Below are 18,233 nucleotides of genomic sequence, written 5' to 3'. Positions count from 1 at the left end.
TTTGCCCTTCAATAACCCATTCCTATAAAACTTTCCTTGTGGCCAAGAAAAAAAGTTTATATTTTCCCCAATTACTGCACCAGCCCACATCAGGTTTGTACAATTTTGTAAACTGCTCAAAACATGCCCTTGAATCAGCACGACAGGCATACATGCAATGCTCAGTGCAAGCCAGGATTTTTAGCCATTGCTACGCATTGCAATTGAGCATATCTATGGCTTCAGAAGCCAAGACAAAACATTTAAAAATACCAAAGCCCAGCACTTATGACAGCTTCAAGAGAAACCGTGTGTTCTAAACAATGAGCCCTCTCCTTTCACTGTACATAAACGAGATGATTTACATATGTGAATAAAGGGTGGTGAGCAAACTTGCTCCAAACACAGAGCAGCTTAGAAGACTTGTGACTGAGATTTTGTTGACGCCAACCTTGCATCCTTAATTTTAAATGTCTGCTAATCTTTGTACACAACACAATGCAAGGTTCTTCAAAACATCTAACGGAACTCACTTTCCAGTTGCAGTGCACAGAAAGGACGAGTACAAAGGCGAGTTAACAAGCATCTGCTACATCATAGCCCGTATCATAATGATGCAATGTCAACATGAGACACAAGCTGAGTGAAGTTCTAGTTTCTACAGCATTAAAGGACCCCTCACCAGATATCATTGCAAATTTTTGCTCATCACTGGAAGCTGTAAGATTCCATCCAGGAAGCACATTGCCTAAAGATTTCTTTTTAAATTAATTCATCAATGCAGGTGTTAGAAGAAACTGAACTGTCCTGTTACTGTGGCTCCAAAAGGCAAGCTTCTTGAGCCGACAGCCTCCCCATTTGCTTTGCCTAGTGTCCACCAGCAGCACAGCTCCCTTGCATTCTTTAAGTGCTGGCTGAGAGGAGGCACGTCACGTTGACATGGCAAGCTCCACTTCCATCTTACAGTGCTTCTCTGAAGCGCCTGCATTGCCTGTTTCATGGCATCACCATTGGCATCCTCACCGAGTGAAAGATATGTTGGCACGGGGATGTATCAAAGAGAGCAAACGTAGAGCACAGTGGAGAATGACGACAGTGATGGAGGAGAGCAGCAACTAAGAAAACACAGCACGCATGAAAGCATGTCTGTCTCCCGCAGCTCACCAGCGTAACGCACTGTTGCCCATTCCCCGATGACACTGTCCACACCAATCACAATACTCACAGCGTTCTGCACACGACGAGTGACACAACCGGTGGAAGCGCTTGGACTGCCACTGCTGCTAAACGAGCTGCCCGAGCAGAGCCTCAGCTGTGGCAACGCCAGAATGCACTGGTTTATGCTGCCAAAGCAACAGGAGTGGCATTCCACAAGTGTCCACAGATTGGACTGTCCATTTCAGCACGCTATGATTGACTCAAGAGCGAGCAGGCTGGCGCCACTCTGGCTTCGATCCCTATCCAATCAGAGCACACTGAAATGGACGGTCCATTTAGTGGACACTTACAGAATGTCGTCCCAGCTAAGCACCACCACCGAGCATACTTTGCAATTTGTGCTACCAATGCAGAAGCTCACTGCCGCAGCCGAGAGGAACTTGTCATGGTGCCGCAGAAGCAGGAAATCGTTGCCGCAGCCTAGACATACATGCATGTCTCTCTTAGATTGTTTGCCTCAGAAAAGCAAGACACCTAAACAACTGCGGTGAAATGTTCTAATTGTCTATCTTTTCTCCTTTTGCTTCTATTTCCCTTCTTGGCATAGTTGTAGCTCTGGTGTTGCCTGTTCTGCATTGGATGAACTAAACTCGTGTGCCATAGCAAGTGACATTCCACAGTTAGTCAGGACGTGTCCGTATACTGCACACAAAACTCTACAATGGCTGCAGAAGTTTGGAGAAGTGCCCAAGACAAAGGCACACATGCACTAACCTCTCACTCTTCTCTTGAAGTGTAGCTTCCACAAAAGAAAGGGTGCACAGACTTTCGTGTTAGGCTTCAACTGTTCTCATCCCACATGGCCATTCCATAGTTTACAGACACAATCGCCTGCATTGCCCAAACCTGGTGAGCGGCCCTTTTAGCAAAGTTTGTCCAACTACACAAAAGCGTGCAACAATTTCAAGGACAGCTACTAGCTCTGACAATGCCACATAGAGCTTTGGCACATGCCAAATATATTTACAAGTGAAAAATGGTGCATAAAAGCGCGTAGTACATCATCTTTTCGAAAACGTCTGGAGGGCTCTTGCTGGTGTCCATGTTCTGTCAGTATTACAGATGCAGTGCCATATAGCATGTTCTGAAAATGAAACGTACTTCATTTAATTTGGAGCAATAGAGGTGACAGTGAGCAGGTTGAGCTTCATATATGCCACTGCCTATGCAAAACAAGTAGTCCTTAGAACATTGAAGGAGAACTGAGGTTTGAAGTGCAATGCTTTCTTATTCTTTCTTTTACATTGTGGCCAACCAACTTACCCTCTATATTTAAGTAAGTACATTTAATTGGACCAGAGGTTGAGGATACATATGCCAAATTTTGTACTGCAACAAAATGCATAACTAGTGTCTCCTCAGCATGTATGAACTGTGTATGAACAAGCTGTGTATGAACAGTCAATGCACAGGCAGCAGAAAACGTGCATGAGCTCCGAGTGTTGCAAGACAGGCTTAATAGGTCGTGTACCAATTCAACTAGTACACGAGTGAAAGTAGTCAATTATGAGTGTACCTAGGTCTCGTGAAACAGTTGAACTAGCTGTCCATGTTCCTTCCAAGCATCCCAGTATGGCCCCAGAGTGCTGGTTCACAATGAAATTTAACTCATTCAAGGAGCCCATCCCCCTTTTTACTATATTGTGGCGAGCTGGACCACTCCACCACAAGATAACCTATGCAGCGTGGCCAGCGCATGATGGTGACCCGATTAAAACTCGCCAATGGGTTCAAGCAACTGGACTCGCCATTACAACAGGGGACTCTGATCAGGACTCAAGAGTGACTCGGAAATGTAGCTTTTAACTCTTTCCCAGCATGGGTTCGGGGCAATTTTAAAGGAGTGTGTATGTGAAGTTTATGTTACTTTTTATGGTAAACCTTTTTCTCTTCTTCTGGTGCTTCACTGAGCAGGTGTTGGCAGCTGTTGCCTTGAGGAGCACCGAGCTTTGGCAATCGGATATGTGCGACTGCGCTTGTGGCAAGGGGTTATGTGAAAAATTTGTGGTCTATTCCAAGCAATGGCTATGAGGTTACGCAGCACTGGATTGGTAAATGAATAGACAAGTTGATCTAGAGGCAACAAGCAAAAACATTAGCAATCCTCTGAGTGTATAGACCTCCTTCAATGGAGAGGGGGAGCACCTCCTTTCTGGACTGTGGCACAGGAGTACAAAGGCTGACGTACGCTGATGCACTGCGACGTTTGGGGGGTCATGCACATTTACCACAGCCTAGAGAGGATTACTGGCAAAGGTGTATAAGAGGTGAACAAAATACTAGGACCAGAAAATTCAGTGATCTAAGAACAATGAGCTACATAAAACTCAAGCAGAAAAAGAGGAAACACTTCAGTAAATACAAGCAAAAGGTTCACTATGACCATTTCCTACATATGTGAGGCTTTTATGTTGGCGTTTTTACCGCACTGACCTGGATGAACGTTTATATTCAAAGACCTCAGAAAAATGTGGTCAAGATTTAGGGACAACTGGTACTTCAGTGATAAAACTCATTTTATGCATGATGTTTATAAATGGTGACTAGATTCCATGGTTACATATTTTTTTATCCCTGCAAATATCCTGCAACGAGCTGCAAACCTTAGGCATTAAATTACTTTAGGTATTATATTAGCATTTAGTAAAGCAAATTATGATCACAGGGGATAAAAGTATAGTTAACCTTAAGAAATCTAGAAATGTAAATGTTTGCCACATTCATTATAAAGGCTGTGCCCACGTTCATACAACATCCCCCCAAAAATACTAGACCAAACTTTGGCAATGCAGTTTTTAAGCTGCCATGGAAAGAATGATGGACTTATCGAGTTTCTGAGCTTGTGGCTTCAGACGTCCTAGAAAGACCGAGTGTGCAAACACGGACGCAAGAGAGAAGTCAAGACACCACAAACACCGACTACCAACCGCAACAGGTGCACAACGGCGGAAAAGAAAGAAGGCGCAACAACTTTTCTGTGCATGCCCATACTTACCAACCAGCTCGCTCAGCTCTCTGTTATTCTGGCTTCAAACATTTTAGCAGTATTACTTATTACTGCTTTTCCTAAAACATTTTAAGGAAATCGTATTTTCTAAACTGATCAATGCAATAACATTTTTCACACATGTATATAGACAGCACTGTGAATAGTTACATTTTGTAATGCAACATTTTGTTGAAAATAGTCAATTTACAGCTGCAAAACTGCTTGAAGCCAGGAAGAGGCTCAGACAAATCCAAGTACTACCATTTATTACCATGCACTGGCACCTCTCACGATGCCAGCGATGCCAGAGTAAGTGTGCATGCCACACAAGTATGTGCAGTCCTCACAAATTGAAATGCGGTGTAAATTTTTCTTTGTATAACGACTGCTATGACATAACCACGTCAAGTCGTGACAAATCTGGCCATCAAAGGTGATATGGGCTAGATCTAGTAAGTGCACTTGTCAGAATTACGGCAATATGACCCGAAAGCCCAAATTTTCATGTTTCACTCCATGGGTGTACATACAAGGTGGCACGCAGTTTCAATTATGGCAACAAGCATGTCACAAAAGCACCAAAAACAAGGCAGTAGAATGTTGACATCAAAAGCTTTTTAAGACTTATGAGATAAGATGCACTTGAACAAGCCCCACTAGACATCCATGTGAGAACAGAGTTTTTAGTAATTGCCTGGAAGAAAACTGGTGCTTGACCCTGTGGCACAAATGGGAATGCGGGGAACTTGACTTGGGATTTTCATTGGAACCAGAACACCCTGTGGTAGACTGGTCCATTTCGCAGGAAAAGAGCACGCACAAAGCAGGTTTGTTGAATGCAAAAAAATGTTTCATCATGGAAACTGTTGCTTGGACGTGTAAGTACGAAACACGAGAAATATTGCAAGTCTGATAAAGTTGGAGGACAGATGACATTCTGCTCTGTAACAGTTTTTCTTGTTTCTTCTTTTCACAGCTTCTACTGAAGGTGTTTCAATCAGTTTGGCAAGGACTCACCTTCATGCACGAATTAGCTAGGGATAACTGCCTTCACTTCTTGGACCTCACACTCCTTTTTGACGAAAAACACATTTGTTGTTATTACAACCCGAGGATAAAAAGAAAGCCCCAATTCCGTTTGAAAGTGCGCATTCAAAGCTTGTTAACCCCTTAACTGCTTTGGACGAGCAGAGCTCATCCTGCCCAAACTGTCCCCAAACTGCTTTGGACGAGCAGAGCTTGTCCTAGCAGAATAGGTACTCCCCTCTAGCGTTCAGGGCAAGAAGCGCTCTTCTACGGCTTAGATTGCGTGTAATCCACCAGATGGCAGCATTTACTTGGCAATGTATTTTTCTCCTGCGGGAAGAGCGCGGTTTTTGTATGAAAAGATGGCTTGCGGTGGCGAGCACCTATGCATAACTGGCTCATCAACACAAAAAGAGGCTTTTCGTTTTCGTCATCTTCTTCGAGTGATGATCATTCGGATACAGATGTTTATCTTGTGTCCGGAAGTGAAGACAGCGAAGGCGGTGAATTGAGCATCTCCTCCGGTGATGATGAAAACAGCTCGGAAGCGAACATCGCGAGTGCTCGCCAGTGGATCCTGCATGATGCGGACAATCCTCCTGTGAAGCCTCCTCGCCTTCCATTCTTGGTCATTCCAGGCAAGACTTTCAACTTGTCATTGCCAAATGACCTTATGGAATATATTCAGCAGTTTCTTCAAATGTGCTTCGTTTGCTCTCGGAAGCGAGGAGAAAACGGGAAAAAATTGAGAAAGGAAACTCGCTTTTCGTGCAGGAGCTGCAACAGGCCCCCTTGCGTTATTCCGTGTTTTGATTTGACTAAGTATGTGGTACAAATATTTTTTTAACATCGACTAGCTATTTTTTAGTACAATCAGATTCGAAATCAGGAATAAAAAAAATAGGCACTTTTGGTTGGGAAATTTTCAAAAAAATAAAGCACTTAAGGGGTTAAGAGGGCCAACATAATCCTAGCCTGCAAGTCCGCGCTTAATAAATCCTGTGAGCATAAAGTAGGATTAAGCTTCAATCAGCAGGTTAGGCACTTCCTTTCAGCCCCATAGTCTAAGGGGGCACACTGCTCTTAAAAATTCTTTTTTATTTCTTGATATATTTTGATGAAACTCACTAAGTTTATGTACCTTTGTGAGCTGATTTCAAATATGGAATTATCTTTTTAGTATAGTGGGTAGTTTTTAAAATATAAAATAATTCATCTGCCCATTGTGAGCAAGATATTTTCTGAACTAAGACAGTTAAAAGTTATTGTATGTTAACATTTGCCACCGAGCCAATTTCAAGCTAGGATTTCACTTGTGAATGTTCAACATACTGTAACTTTTGTTCCAATGGGTTTAGAACATCTATTTTTGTTGCACTGCACTCTGTTCTGATTCCAGATTATTGTGATATGCCGATTTACCTTGTAATCATCTTAGTTCAGAAAAAATCTAGTTCCCCAATGGGCACATAAAATATTTTGTGTTTTAAAAAATACACATTATACTAGAAAAATAACTGCATATTTGAAATCGGCACACAAATCTGCATAAACTCGGGGAGCTTCATCAAAATCGATCAAGAAATGAAAAACATTTTTTGAAGTGCCATTTCCCCCCTTAATTACAGGTGCTTGTGAAAGTCTCTTACACAAACTGAAAGGTGACAAGCCACAAGAAGAGAATTTGCAGAACGATAAACTGCAGGTTATGCCTTACATTCATCAAGTTTTGTACAACGTAAAAAAGTGGCAAGCCGGTACAGGGTCAAGGTGGTCTTCTTGGCTCCCTGGGTCTTCTTGGCCCCCTGTAAACTCAGAAGAGTGAGCCCTATGGTTACAGGAGGCAGTAAGGGTACGCCCTAGTGCATAACAAGGCACTAAACAAATTACAACGAGTGTGTTTGTGGGTTGGTGTATGCCATATTCCCCTTATGTGCGACAGCTTGTATATTTGACAGACGGGAAGGTGTTTCAACGAAAGGGTGCGGGAACACCAGTGGCATGTAATGAACAATGCAGGAGGCACTTTGGCTCAACACTGTAACAGATGCAGAGGAAAAAATGAGGGCAGAAGAAACACATTTTTTAAACCAATTCCTGAAAGCACAAAGTTCTTGTTTAAATCTAGGGACCAGAGTGAAAGGGATATTGTCGAAGCCTTTCATATCATGAATTGGTGACAACTGTATTAGCACGCCGTCTCTTTCTTTACTGCCAGATGAAGCTGCTTTCCTGGAAAGTGCCCTCTAAACGACTTTTTTTGGTTGCTTTTTCTGGTGTTGTTTGTTTGTTGGTTTTTTATGCCAAAACTGCGGGGCGATCGCCAGTCTTTCACAGGCGGTCTTCAAAATTCATTTAAAGTAACTTCCAAGCTATATTTGCTGTTGGTATTTTGCAGATGATATATGCATGTTCACCGGAATCGATCCCGCAGGCTATCACGTCCGCGAAATGTTGTTCAGTACCCTTTCAGACATCTACACACCATCTACAACATAGCTTGCGAACAGGGCTATTAGCCCTAAGTAGAGGGAGCATTAGCTGAGCTGCTAGCCAGCTTGTGTTTGTCGAAGGCTAGAATACAGCTTGCACAAGACAGCTACAACATTAAGCTGTAGCTTGATCAAGCCAAGAAATAGACGTCTACAAGCTGACATTGTGTTACCTAGGGCGCAATTCATTTCCAAAGAGTTCATGGTGTCCTTAAGTGCAAACGGTGTAAGGCATGTCACAGACGCCACCGTATCATGCGGCTCCTAATGGAGCGGCAGAGCGTTTGGTGCAGACTGCCAAACAAAACAAGCCCTGTCAAAGCATGTCTTGCAAGACAAAGTGAACAACCAGAAACACTCACTCCTTTCTGGAATGTTTGGACAGCTATCTAATGAGTTATCAGAATACTCCACACAGTATCACTGGCTAAGCCCCGGCATAATTGTTTTTGAAAAGACAGCAATGGGTAAAGCTCTCGTTGCCAAAACCAGATTTTGGTGATGGTGAAGCGCTAAAAGAAACGGAGACTTATGAAGAACACAGGACGCAGCGCTACTAGCAACTGAGTTTATTTTTTTCTTTTAGTGCTTCACCATCACGAATGTATGCCAACACGCCCAACTGGCAGTTATTCCAGATTTTGAGCTCTCCATGCAGGAACAGCAGCAACGCACCAAAGTGCAAAGTAACATGCTGCGCAGGGTTTCACAATGTTTTGCTGTGGGGGATGCTGTGTGGGTGAAAACTGTGAGAGGTAAAACACTTTCGTGGGCCAATGGCGCCATGACACAAATTGTCGGTCCCGTAACCTATCTGGTGAAAGTGCTGCAGGTGGTTCGATTTATGCGTGAGGACCCCATCAGAGCCCATTATGCAAGCCCAGATAGCTAAAGCTTGTCTGCCGGTACAGCCTCCTCCTAAAGCCTCAGAAGATGCAACTCTTCCGATGGTTCTGATGTAGTGTGGGCCAGTCACCAAGTCGCCTCCTGCAGTTCCATGCGCGACCGAGTCTGCGACGTCTCACCTTCCGGCACCTGCATCACCCAAGGCTGGAACAGCTGCCTTCGGCTCTCCGGACCAGTCCGACACCAAAGATGCTGCACCAGCAGCCGAACTTAGTAGTGCACACGTGTGACATGCGTCGGACAGAGGTCAGCCAAGTGGCTTTCGAAAGAAATCTGAGGGGGAAGGAGTGTTGTAGCGTGACGTCACTACAACACTCCTTCCCGCTTTTCTCTTTCTGCAAATATAAGTCTGTACATAAATGCTGCCATTTTCTCTCCTGTGCTGTTTGCATGTGAGTCTTCCTTCTGACACAGAAAATACTTCAGGAGTCACTGCATTCAGGAGTCATCAAAAGAGAGACAGGGACAGCAAATTGAATATAAAGAATCGAAATGAAGAAGACTACAGAGATTCACAAAAGCAGCAAAGATGAGATCGGAAGGGGAAATTAGTATGATAGCACAACGTGCACAGCTTTGCCAGAGCCCGAGGTGACGTAAGCATATACTAGAGCAAATATAATTCCAGGAACCACTCTGTCGATTGTAATGAAATGCCAGATCATCCACCAAGCAAGACCCAGCGAAGGCTTCCATCTTTCAAGATCTTTTGGGTTTTAAAGCAAACTCAAGTATCTGTTGGGCACAATTGAGGTAAGCATGAGACACATGTATAGTGGTGGAAAAAAAAGCAGAGAAGATATTGTCAGTATAGAGTCGTTACAGACACTAATTACTGTCTTACGAAAGAAGCTAGCACGAAGAAAGAAAAAAAAAAGAAATAAAAAAGAAATAGCCGACAGGCTGGACTCCAACAGCCAAATAGCACCTGGATATACGGGGTGTCCCAGCTATTTTTAGCCAAGAGTTAAAAAATACGATATTAGAGGCAGGTGAGTGAAATCAGTTGCAAATTGCTGACAGCCACCTTGCACACTACAGACAATTTTTGTTTTGTAATTAACTAATTTGTTAATTAGGATTATTTAACTAAACTGTTAAATATTGACTTTAGGCAAGAAATGCGGCTTGCAAAGTTCGAGAGCGTCTTCAGAAACCCCAATTGCATTAGTATTTGCGATAAAGAAAGTCCCATGTATATCATTTTTTCCAAGCTGCAAAAAAAGCCCACGATATACAAAAAGAACCACGTGACTAGCACATTCGCGCGCAGTGAAAATGCTGCCCTCAGCCGTGGTTTTAGCAAACTAAATCAGCTGCGGCCGCGACTCGCCGTCTCCGTTGCAGCGGTAGGCCGATAAGTTAACAGTGGTTTCTTGGCTCGCGCTCGCTACAACTTGCACCGTCACGCGCGCCAACTGGCTGACGCGGGGCACGAAACCACCGCCAACTTATCGGCCTACCGCTGCAACGGTGCCGGCGAGTACTGGCCGCAGCTGATTTCGTTCACTCAAACTACGGCTGAGGGCAGCATTTCAGCTGCGCGCGAATGCGCTAGTCACATGGTTCCATTTCACGGGCTTTCTTTGCAGCTTGGAAAAAATTGTATACGTGAGACTTTCTTTATCGCAAATAATGCAATTGGGGTTTCTGAAAACGCTCTCAAACTTTGCAAGTCACATTTCTTGCCTAAAGTCAATATTTAGCAATTTGGGTAAATAAGCCTAGTTAACAAATTAGTTAATTACCAAACAAGAAATTGTCTGTAGTGCGCAAGGTGACTCAGTTTTTTGCAACTGATTTCACTCACCTGCCTCTAATCTTGTATTTTTTAACCCTTGGCTAAAGATAGCTGGGACACCCGGTATATTGTTACTGCTTTGCACTGCCTACTGGAAAACGAGGGAAGTGTTATATAAGGTGTCGCTACTGACTACATATGGCGCGTGCTCGACGACTGCCTCTGTCATAATCATTATGCATGATATAACATATTTTGTGGAAGAGGATTCACCAGCTCATGTGCCGGCTTGACCCTCATCCCTGCCTTCATTTCTTGCCTGTCGTCCTTCAGGATGAGTGTTTTGCGGTTACAACCGCCACCTCTGTTCCTGTCGCTACCTGGACATCCCATGGAAGGAATGGGTTCAGGCATTCAAGGACTACACAGCTGCTTTGAGTGCCTCCAACCTACCTGCCATTCATGGAAGGTAATTCTGGGCTTGGAAGGGCAACACATCTTCCAGACTGACAACAATGGACAACCTGTGCCTTATGGCTTCGAGTGCTGCGAGAGGGACATTGGCATCTCCTATCCCCGATAAGTTCGACCGCACGATCGAGACACTGGAACGTCACTTTAGGAGCACGGTGAACGTCACTGCAGTGGGTCACCGTTTCCATCAATGTATGCAAGCCCCAGGTGAGACTGCGGCTGATTGCGTCACCGTGCTGAGAAGTCTTGTAGAAGCACACAATTGCGGTAACTACCAATGAGTATTTACATGAACGCCTTTTGCTGGCAGACTCTCTCACGCTTTCTAGGGCTCTCACCATTGCAAACCAGCATGATCAAGCAACTAGAGAAGTGAGAGAACTTGCACTAATTGACTCACAAGTTCATTGTGTTAAAGATGCTAACACTTCTACGCAGCACCTTGCAAATAGCTTTCAGTGCATGGTCAAGGCATATAGGTGTAGAAAATGTAGCCACTCGAAAAGGTATTGAAGTCGCTACGAAAATTGACGAAAAATCTTCAGCATGTCGCGAAAGATAACGATACAGCTGACCCAGACAACCACCTAAGTGTCTGACAAATCTGGAGCCGTGAGAAGGGAATTTATGCAGCATTGGAAACTGAAGGAATTTCCGTGTCATTCTTGATCGACACAGGATCACCGTGTTTGATTCTGGCCGAAGAACCTTACCAACACCATTTTTATAAAACGTATCCACTGACGTATACTTCCGTCCAGCTCCTCGATTATTCTAAGTCAGCAATTCTTATACAAGGATGTTTCATTGCGATGGCCTCATTCCATGGCCACTGCATTTCTGTCCTACTGTACTTCGTGCCTGAAGGAACAACCATCCTTGGTTTAGATGGTATTGTGGCTTCGGATATGAAGATTCAAGGGTCGCCACTCAAGTGTCTTGTGATGACGTAAGAAACTCCTATGCTACCTCCGGAATTACGTTGCATCTTCAAGCACTTATTTGCAAAAGAGCTGGGAACTGTGAAAGGTTTTACTCACAAGGTCAGAGTTTGCGCATCTGTTCAACCAGTGGCCAGCAAGTTGAGATGACTACCACTCGTCATTCGCGAGCAAGTCTCGGCAGAAGTTCAGAAATGAGAAGCTCAGGGCATCAACTCTTCAGAGTGGGTGTTGCCTATTGTCATCGCCAAGAAAAAAGATGGCTCGATTCGCATGTGTGTTGACCTATGGGACTTTAAAAGGGTATGGGCTTGAGCTTGTTGGTAAGGCTTCATGGTTTCAAAACAGCGCGTAAAGTACGAGGACACAGAAAGTAAGACAGGACCAGGCGCTGAACTGTGGAGGAATGTACATCGGTCAGACCGGCCGGTGTGTGAATGACCGCCTACGAGAACACGCCAGCAATCTTGGAGCGAAGACCGGCAGCAACTTGGCAATACACTGCGCTAGGTGCGGGTGTAGCCCCGATTTCCAGCAGACGCGCATCGTTCGCAGTTACCGAGATTCCAGAGCCCGAGAAATCTATGAAGCCTACGAAATGCATAACGTCGGGTCAGCATGTGTCAGTTCACCTTCGATAGCCTTAACAGACAAAGAGATTAGCTATCTGCACCGTTAATTTCATGCGCTGTATAGGGTAGGGCGCATACGTTTTTGCAATATCTCTCCCCCTCCTCTCATGTGAAAAGCCTATTTATTCGTGTTCGCACAAATAAAAAGCATTGTTGGCAGTTCAGCGCCTGGTCCCGTCTTACTTTCTGTGTCCTCGTACTTTACGCGCTGTTTTGAAACCATGAAGACCTATGGGAGCCAAACAAAACTGTAGTAGTGGACAACTTTCCCCTGCCACAAACTGAAGAACTCCTGAACAGCTTGGTTGGGGCGTTTGTAATGCATGACAGGCTCTTTTGCTTCAAGACGGTTTGCTTTAGATTGGCATCGGCGCCCTCAGCATTTTAGAAAATGATGCATATGGTCCTGAAAGAGTGCGAATGCGTCCTATTCTATATTGATGACATAATTGTGTACGGGTGCTCCAGAAAGGATCATCTGAGCAATTTGCACGCCATTTTTAAATGGCTTTCTGATGCTGTTTGAACCACAGATGTGTTTTTGACGTCGCAGAGTTGGCTTTTCTAGGTCACGTCTTCAGTGGCAAAGGGTTATTTCCATTGACGTCATCCATTGAGACAATAACCAAGGCACCATCACCTACAAATATCGGTGAATTCTGCTCGCTGCTGGGACTTGCAGGCTTCTTCTCCAAGCTCATTTCTCACTTTGCTCATGTTGTGGAGCCAATGTATGCTATGCTTCGCGGAAATGCGCCTTTCACTTGGAGCGGCTGAAAGCTCTGCTCACATCTTGCGAAGTTCTTCACCCTCTGTATGTTACAAGTGATCAATATGCTTACAACTATTGTCAAGCTACGCAGATTTGTGCACCGAGGTGTGGATGCAAGCGGTGCAGGTTCAGTGGAATCCGAATGCTTTTTCTGTGCCGGTTCAAGCATCTGCTAAAGTTGTGTGTCACCATCGAAGTAGCTGAAAAAGCGATGTGAGCCAGCTGTTCCAGCCTTCTTGTAAAGAAGAGGAAGACGAAAATTGCTGGGCAGCAAGGAAACTTCTCTTCAATGGTCTAGAAACGCTTGGGTTTCCTTGTGGACTCCTAGACTGTTCTGTCGATGCTGCACAATGTAATAAGAACGACAATGGAAAAAGTCCCGGCATTAGACAACACACCGTGATTTAGAGGCCTTAGGTTGATAAACAATAGCGTCGAAAATACACACGATCTGGCACAGTTGTCCAGGTGCTGGCCAACTGACCACGCAATAACATCCTCAAAAGAATACAAAGAAAAACTCCTATTTGTCACGATGAATAAGTTGAACGCAATGTTGACGTCTCTTGATATCCGAGTAAGCTTTCGAGAAGTGGAAAACTTCATTCCAAGTGAATTATTGTAAATGTTGTGGCAGAGTCATGCTGCTACAACATGGAACTATTGAAAGGCTCCTAAACCACCTCCGATAATTTTTTAACGTTTAAAGTAAACGCGCGCATCAAGTACAGAATGCCATTACGATCAACAACGCCAAATGCGGCAGTGCTACGAGCCATGGCCACGCCACAAATTTCAAGAAACAATCCCCTGTCCTCTCCGGGTTTTTCGTTAATCCCCAGCATTCGTTGTGACATCCACATTCACATCGGCTCATGTAATCCACAAAAGGAACCTGTTTGTCTGCTCGCAGGTAGGCACGCTCGCTGATCTTCCTCTTTGCACATTGAGGAGGAGCACTTGGCCAGGAGGAGAGACGAGCCGACAAACGGAGCATGGCGAGGGAAAGAGCAAAACAAGTGAGGGCCTCTTCTGGATCATCAAACGCGTGTGACTCCGCCGTTACGACACAGTTTCGAAATATTCTCACAGCTACGTCTTCGTTGCAGACTCGTGCACAACTGCAACACCCCAACTAAATTTCGACCTCTGGGTGGTTTAGGGGCATGATACACGCTCATTCAGAAAAAATTGAGCAGAGACACGAACAAGCTGGTGGGAAGACTACTGCTGATCAGTGCATCCAAAGCTGCAATCACCCCCCAGTGACATGTGCACCACGACTAGAAGCACTCTCATCAGTGGCGAGTTCCAAGGATCAACTTGCTGGCTTCTTCGTCACCATGGTTGATGGTGCAGAGATACCCAAAGATCGGCAGACTCGGCACAGTAGTGCTGATCCCCCAAAAATAAGGCAACGTGGGTCACCTGTGCGACTAAAGGCCAGTGACAGTCCCCTGCACACTACAGGGCCTTCAGACAAGTGATAACTGGGTATACAGTTGGGTGCAGTCCAGAGGGCTCCACACAAAGCTGCAGAATGGCAAGGGCAGGCGGCTGGAAGACAATATCTTTGTACTGACACAGTGCGCCAAGACTGCCAGGAAGGAAAACTGCGGTGCTTCCTGGATGTGGAAAAGGTATATGGTAATGTCCCACATGCCAGTCTTTTCAACTGCCTGAGTGACCTGGGTCTCCCAGAGGCAGTGCTGCCAACAATTAGGCAGCTGTACCACAGCAACACAGTTACCTTTGCTGTGCTCATGATGGAATATGTCAAGTTTCCAAAGGGCTCCATTAAGGTTGCCCACTGTCACCAATTCTATACCTACTATATGTGTTCGACCTGGAGCAAGCAATAGTGAAGTCTTCCCTTGGCTTCATGTCAAAATTAAGCACCCCCAGGACCGACGAAAATCACAACATATCGAGTCTATCGCGGATGACATAGTCCTCATGGAAGAAACTCCATGAGACATGCAAGCACTACTGTACATCCAAGCATCAGAAATCACTATGCCGGGGCTTCACTACAATGCCAAGAAGACTAATGATGTTGTCCAGCTGGTGGGTGTGACACTAGGCAGTGAAACCATGACGACGGACAGCATGAGGACAACAACAACAAGATCACCTTACTTGACTTGACACAAGCAAACAATGGGCACGGTGTCAATTTTTCACCTTGGGAGCAACCTGCTCTTTGATGCATGGGTTCACTGGAATGTCAATGGACGTTAAAGGACAGTGAGCAGCTGAATGTGGCGGTGCTGACAAATCTATTCAGCACATTGTGATACAATGCCAGAAAACTGAACCCCATTGTGTCTAGAAGGCATTCCCATTTATGTCGACATTCCCACTGATGCGGCGATGGTGGGACGGTTAACAGGGGAGTGGTACAGCAAATGCTTACCTTCTGCCACGTTTACTGCAGAGATACGAGAGATGCAGTGAGAATTTTAGTACAAGTATGATGCAGTTGCAGAGGTCTAAAACCGGTCCAGTATAAGCAGTCTAATAATTCCTGCGTTTCCGATTTGTGTCGTACAAATCAGTACGGGCATACAACCCCCAACAGTATGGAGATATGCTCACCATTACTGGGTTATCATCACCACTGGATCACCATCATGGAGTAAAGGCTCGCAGACACTGGCACCGGAGAAGAGAAACAGACAGCTGTGTCCGTACGCATTTGCTTTCTTTCATGATGAATATATGCCACCTAGCTCGACATTTTGTAATGAATAAAGCGCGACTTGAACGGGAACTTTCAGTGCTTTTCATGACGAGCCTGTACCAAGTGCATTGGCAGTTATCCTAAACGACATTTTGTCATTGAATCAACATAAAATTCTGAGTGTCAATTTCCTCAGCGCGTTGTGAGTCTAGGAGAAAGACATTCGGCCCTACCTGATGCCGTACGAGTCGCCGGTCGGAGTCATGCAAGCGCATTCCGTTGGTGACAGCGCGTTGCGTTCGCACGATGAACGGGGAAGCATCACAACACGACAGTTCAGCGGCAGTAACTACGGCACTTGCTGCGCGCACATTGGCCTAGGGTGGTCAGAACGGGAAAGCCAACCATTGGCAGCAGAACAGTCTAAACGTCGACCATCACACCACAGAACGACAGAACCGCCACACACAGAATATGTTGATGACGATGAACTTGAGGAGGCACTGGTCATGACTCCATGCACCCTGAACATTTTACGCTTGAAATCACCGGCGAAATCACAGTGTTTTCGTCACTTTATGTTCTCCAATGCGGCAGTTTTCACTTTTCAGAGGTCTGTTAGAAAAATTTTAGATGAGAGACATCACATAACCATTGAACATGGTTTTAGCTGTTCTTGAACGGACAGAGGAACGTGAAGCCACACTCTTGGCTGGAGCGACGAAAACAAGAGATGTGCAAGAAAGCAAGCTTTACTGCGAGTGCTGCCACTGTCGTACAGTCAGTTCATTTGACGCAACGGGCTCAAGTGGCTCATTTTTCTTAGATTTGAAGCTTCTACAATGCTTCTACAGGACCTAAGAAGACTTCCCTCGAGATATGTAGTACAGTCGCGCCCAATATGACTTGCAACACGGGAGCGCGTGGCCTCACGATTACGCATTAGTTCCACTAGCCCTTATTTCTACAACTAAACTCTGTCCTCTCACTGGGGGATGTTCTCAAATAAGCAAATAATATTAAGTTACAGAAATGAAACAAGTTGAAGCCGTGCGCAATCGTCAAACTCGTGAGGCCACGCGGACTGTACGTACAGGCTGTTTCACACTTAGGAGAAAACTCGGAGCACGTTGCAATGCGTTCCAAGTTTTCCCTAAAGCCTGTTTCACATGCAGCGATTTTGCTCCAAGAGCGGAGCGGCTGCCGTCGCGGAAGCCCAAAAACAGGTTTTTCGAGCGACCAGTGGACGCGCGATGGAGATCGCCGGAGTTGGAAAAATTCGCGAGCGGCAGAGCGGCTGCCCAAGGTCAACCAATGGGGGAGCAGTGACGCGGGGAGCACGTGACCGTAGGGATGGAGACGAGAGCAGCCGCGCGCGCCGGGAGGAACTCGCTCCGACTCGGTTTGCTAGCAGACGACATTCGCTGCAACGAGCTGGCAGTGTAGAAAACGCCGTTCTTTTCCTTTTGTTGTTCTTTACTGCGCTTCCATCAAAGCAGACAAATCGTTTGCACGTGTCATTTTGTTCTTTTGTATTTTTATCGAATCGTGACACCAACATAGGTCCGCACAGGGGGAACCTACGACACTCCGCACTTGTTCGCAGTAGACGTTTCAGTTTTTTTTTTACTACTCTGGTGCAGCACGTTCGAACAGTTTACTGTTTTCTTTTCCTTTTTTTTTTAGTGGTCACGTACCCCGAAGACGACAAATGCCGCCGCCTCTTTACTGCAGAATGCCCATAGGCAAAAAAAAAAAGAGACGAGCTCCTTCACAAACCCACAATGTCGTCGACTGGGCCGCTTGCATCCGGTTGCCGGCCCATACGGCGCACCAGCGCCTTGCGGCATTCGAGAGCAAAAGCCACCGAAAGCCCTGTGAAAGCTTAAAACCCCCAAAACAAATTCTTTCTTTCGCTTTTCCATGGCCAAGTGTATGGGCGTGCAACATGACTTGCGTGGTAAAAAAAGAAAGCTGGAACAGAAATAAACGTGACTACTGAAGTTGTTTAATTGCACTCTGATACACTGCACATTTTCATCATTCAAGGTTTAGGCGCGTGAAATTTGATCACCGAAGTAGAAGGCTCGTGAAACTTGCAACCCAAGCGCACCAAAACAAGCGAGCCCGGAGAAAGGAAACCCGCGGATAACGGGCGCTTCCCACAACCATCACTGCGCATCGCAGAGGCGCGCGCCGCGCAAGAGCGGTGCATGTGAAACGAAGCCGCGTCCGAGCGTCCTGCTGCCGCTCGATCGCTGCGGGCCCCGCCGCTCGGTCGCTCGCATGTGAAACAGGCTTAAGTCTGAGTAAACGTCGCAACAGTCGCAATCCCATCGTGACACAAGGAAACCCAACATAAATTAATTTTGTTGTGGTG

At 45.5% G+C, this 18,233-nt stretch overlaps 1 long non-coding RNA gene across 1 annotated transcript; it reads right to left on the bottom strand.

Annotated features, from left to right (window-relative positions):
• Positions 1-1,830: 1,830 nt before the first annotated feature.
• LOC119386608 (uncharacterized) lies at positions 1,831-16,262 on the bottom strand. Its single transcript, XR_005182324.2, has 3 exons — positions 16,087-16,262; positions 8,730-8,802; positions 1,831-2,281 (listed from the first exon to the last, which is right to left on the bottom strand). It is a non-coding gene; the product is annotated as an uncharacterized LOC119386608 (long non-coding RNA).
• Between the last annotated feature and the right edge of the window lie 1,971 nt (positions 16,263-18,233).

Source organism: Rhipicephalus sanguineus, chromosome 3 (assembly GCF_013339695.2).
Source record: "Rhipicephalus sanguineus isolate Rsan-2018 chromosome 3, BIME_Rsan_1.4, whole genome shotgun sequence".
Classification (NCBI taxonomy): Eukaryota; Metazoa; Arthropoda; class Arachnida; order Ixodida; family Ixodidae; genus Rhipicephalus; species Rhipicephalus sanguineus.
This window is presented reverse-complemented; position numbering and strand designations above follow the sequence as displayed.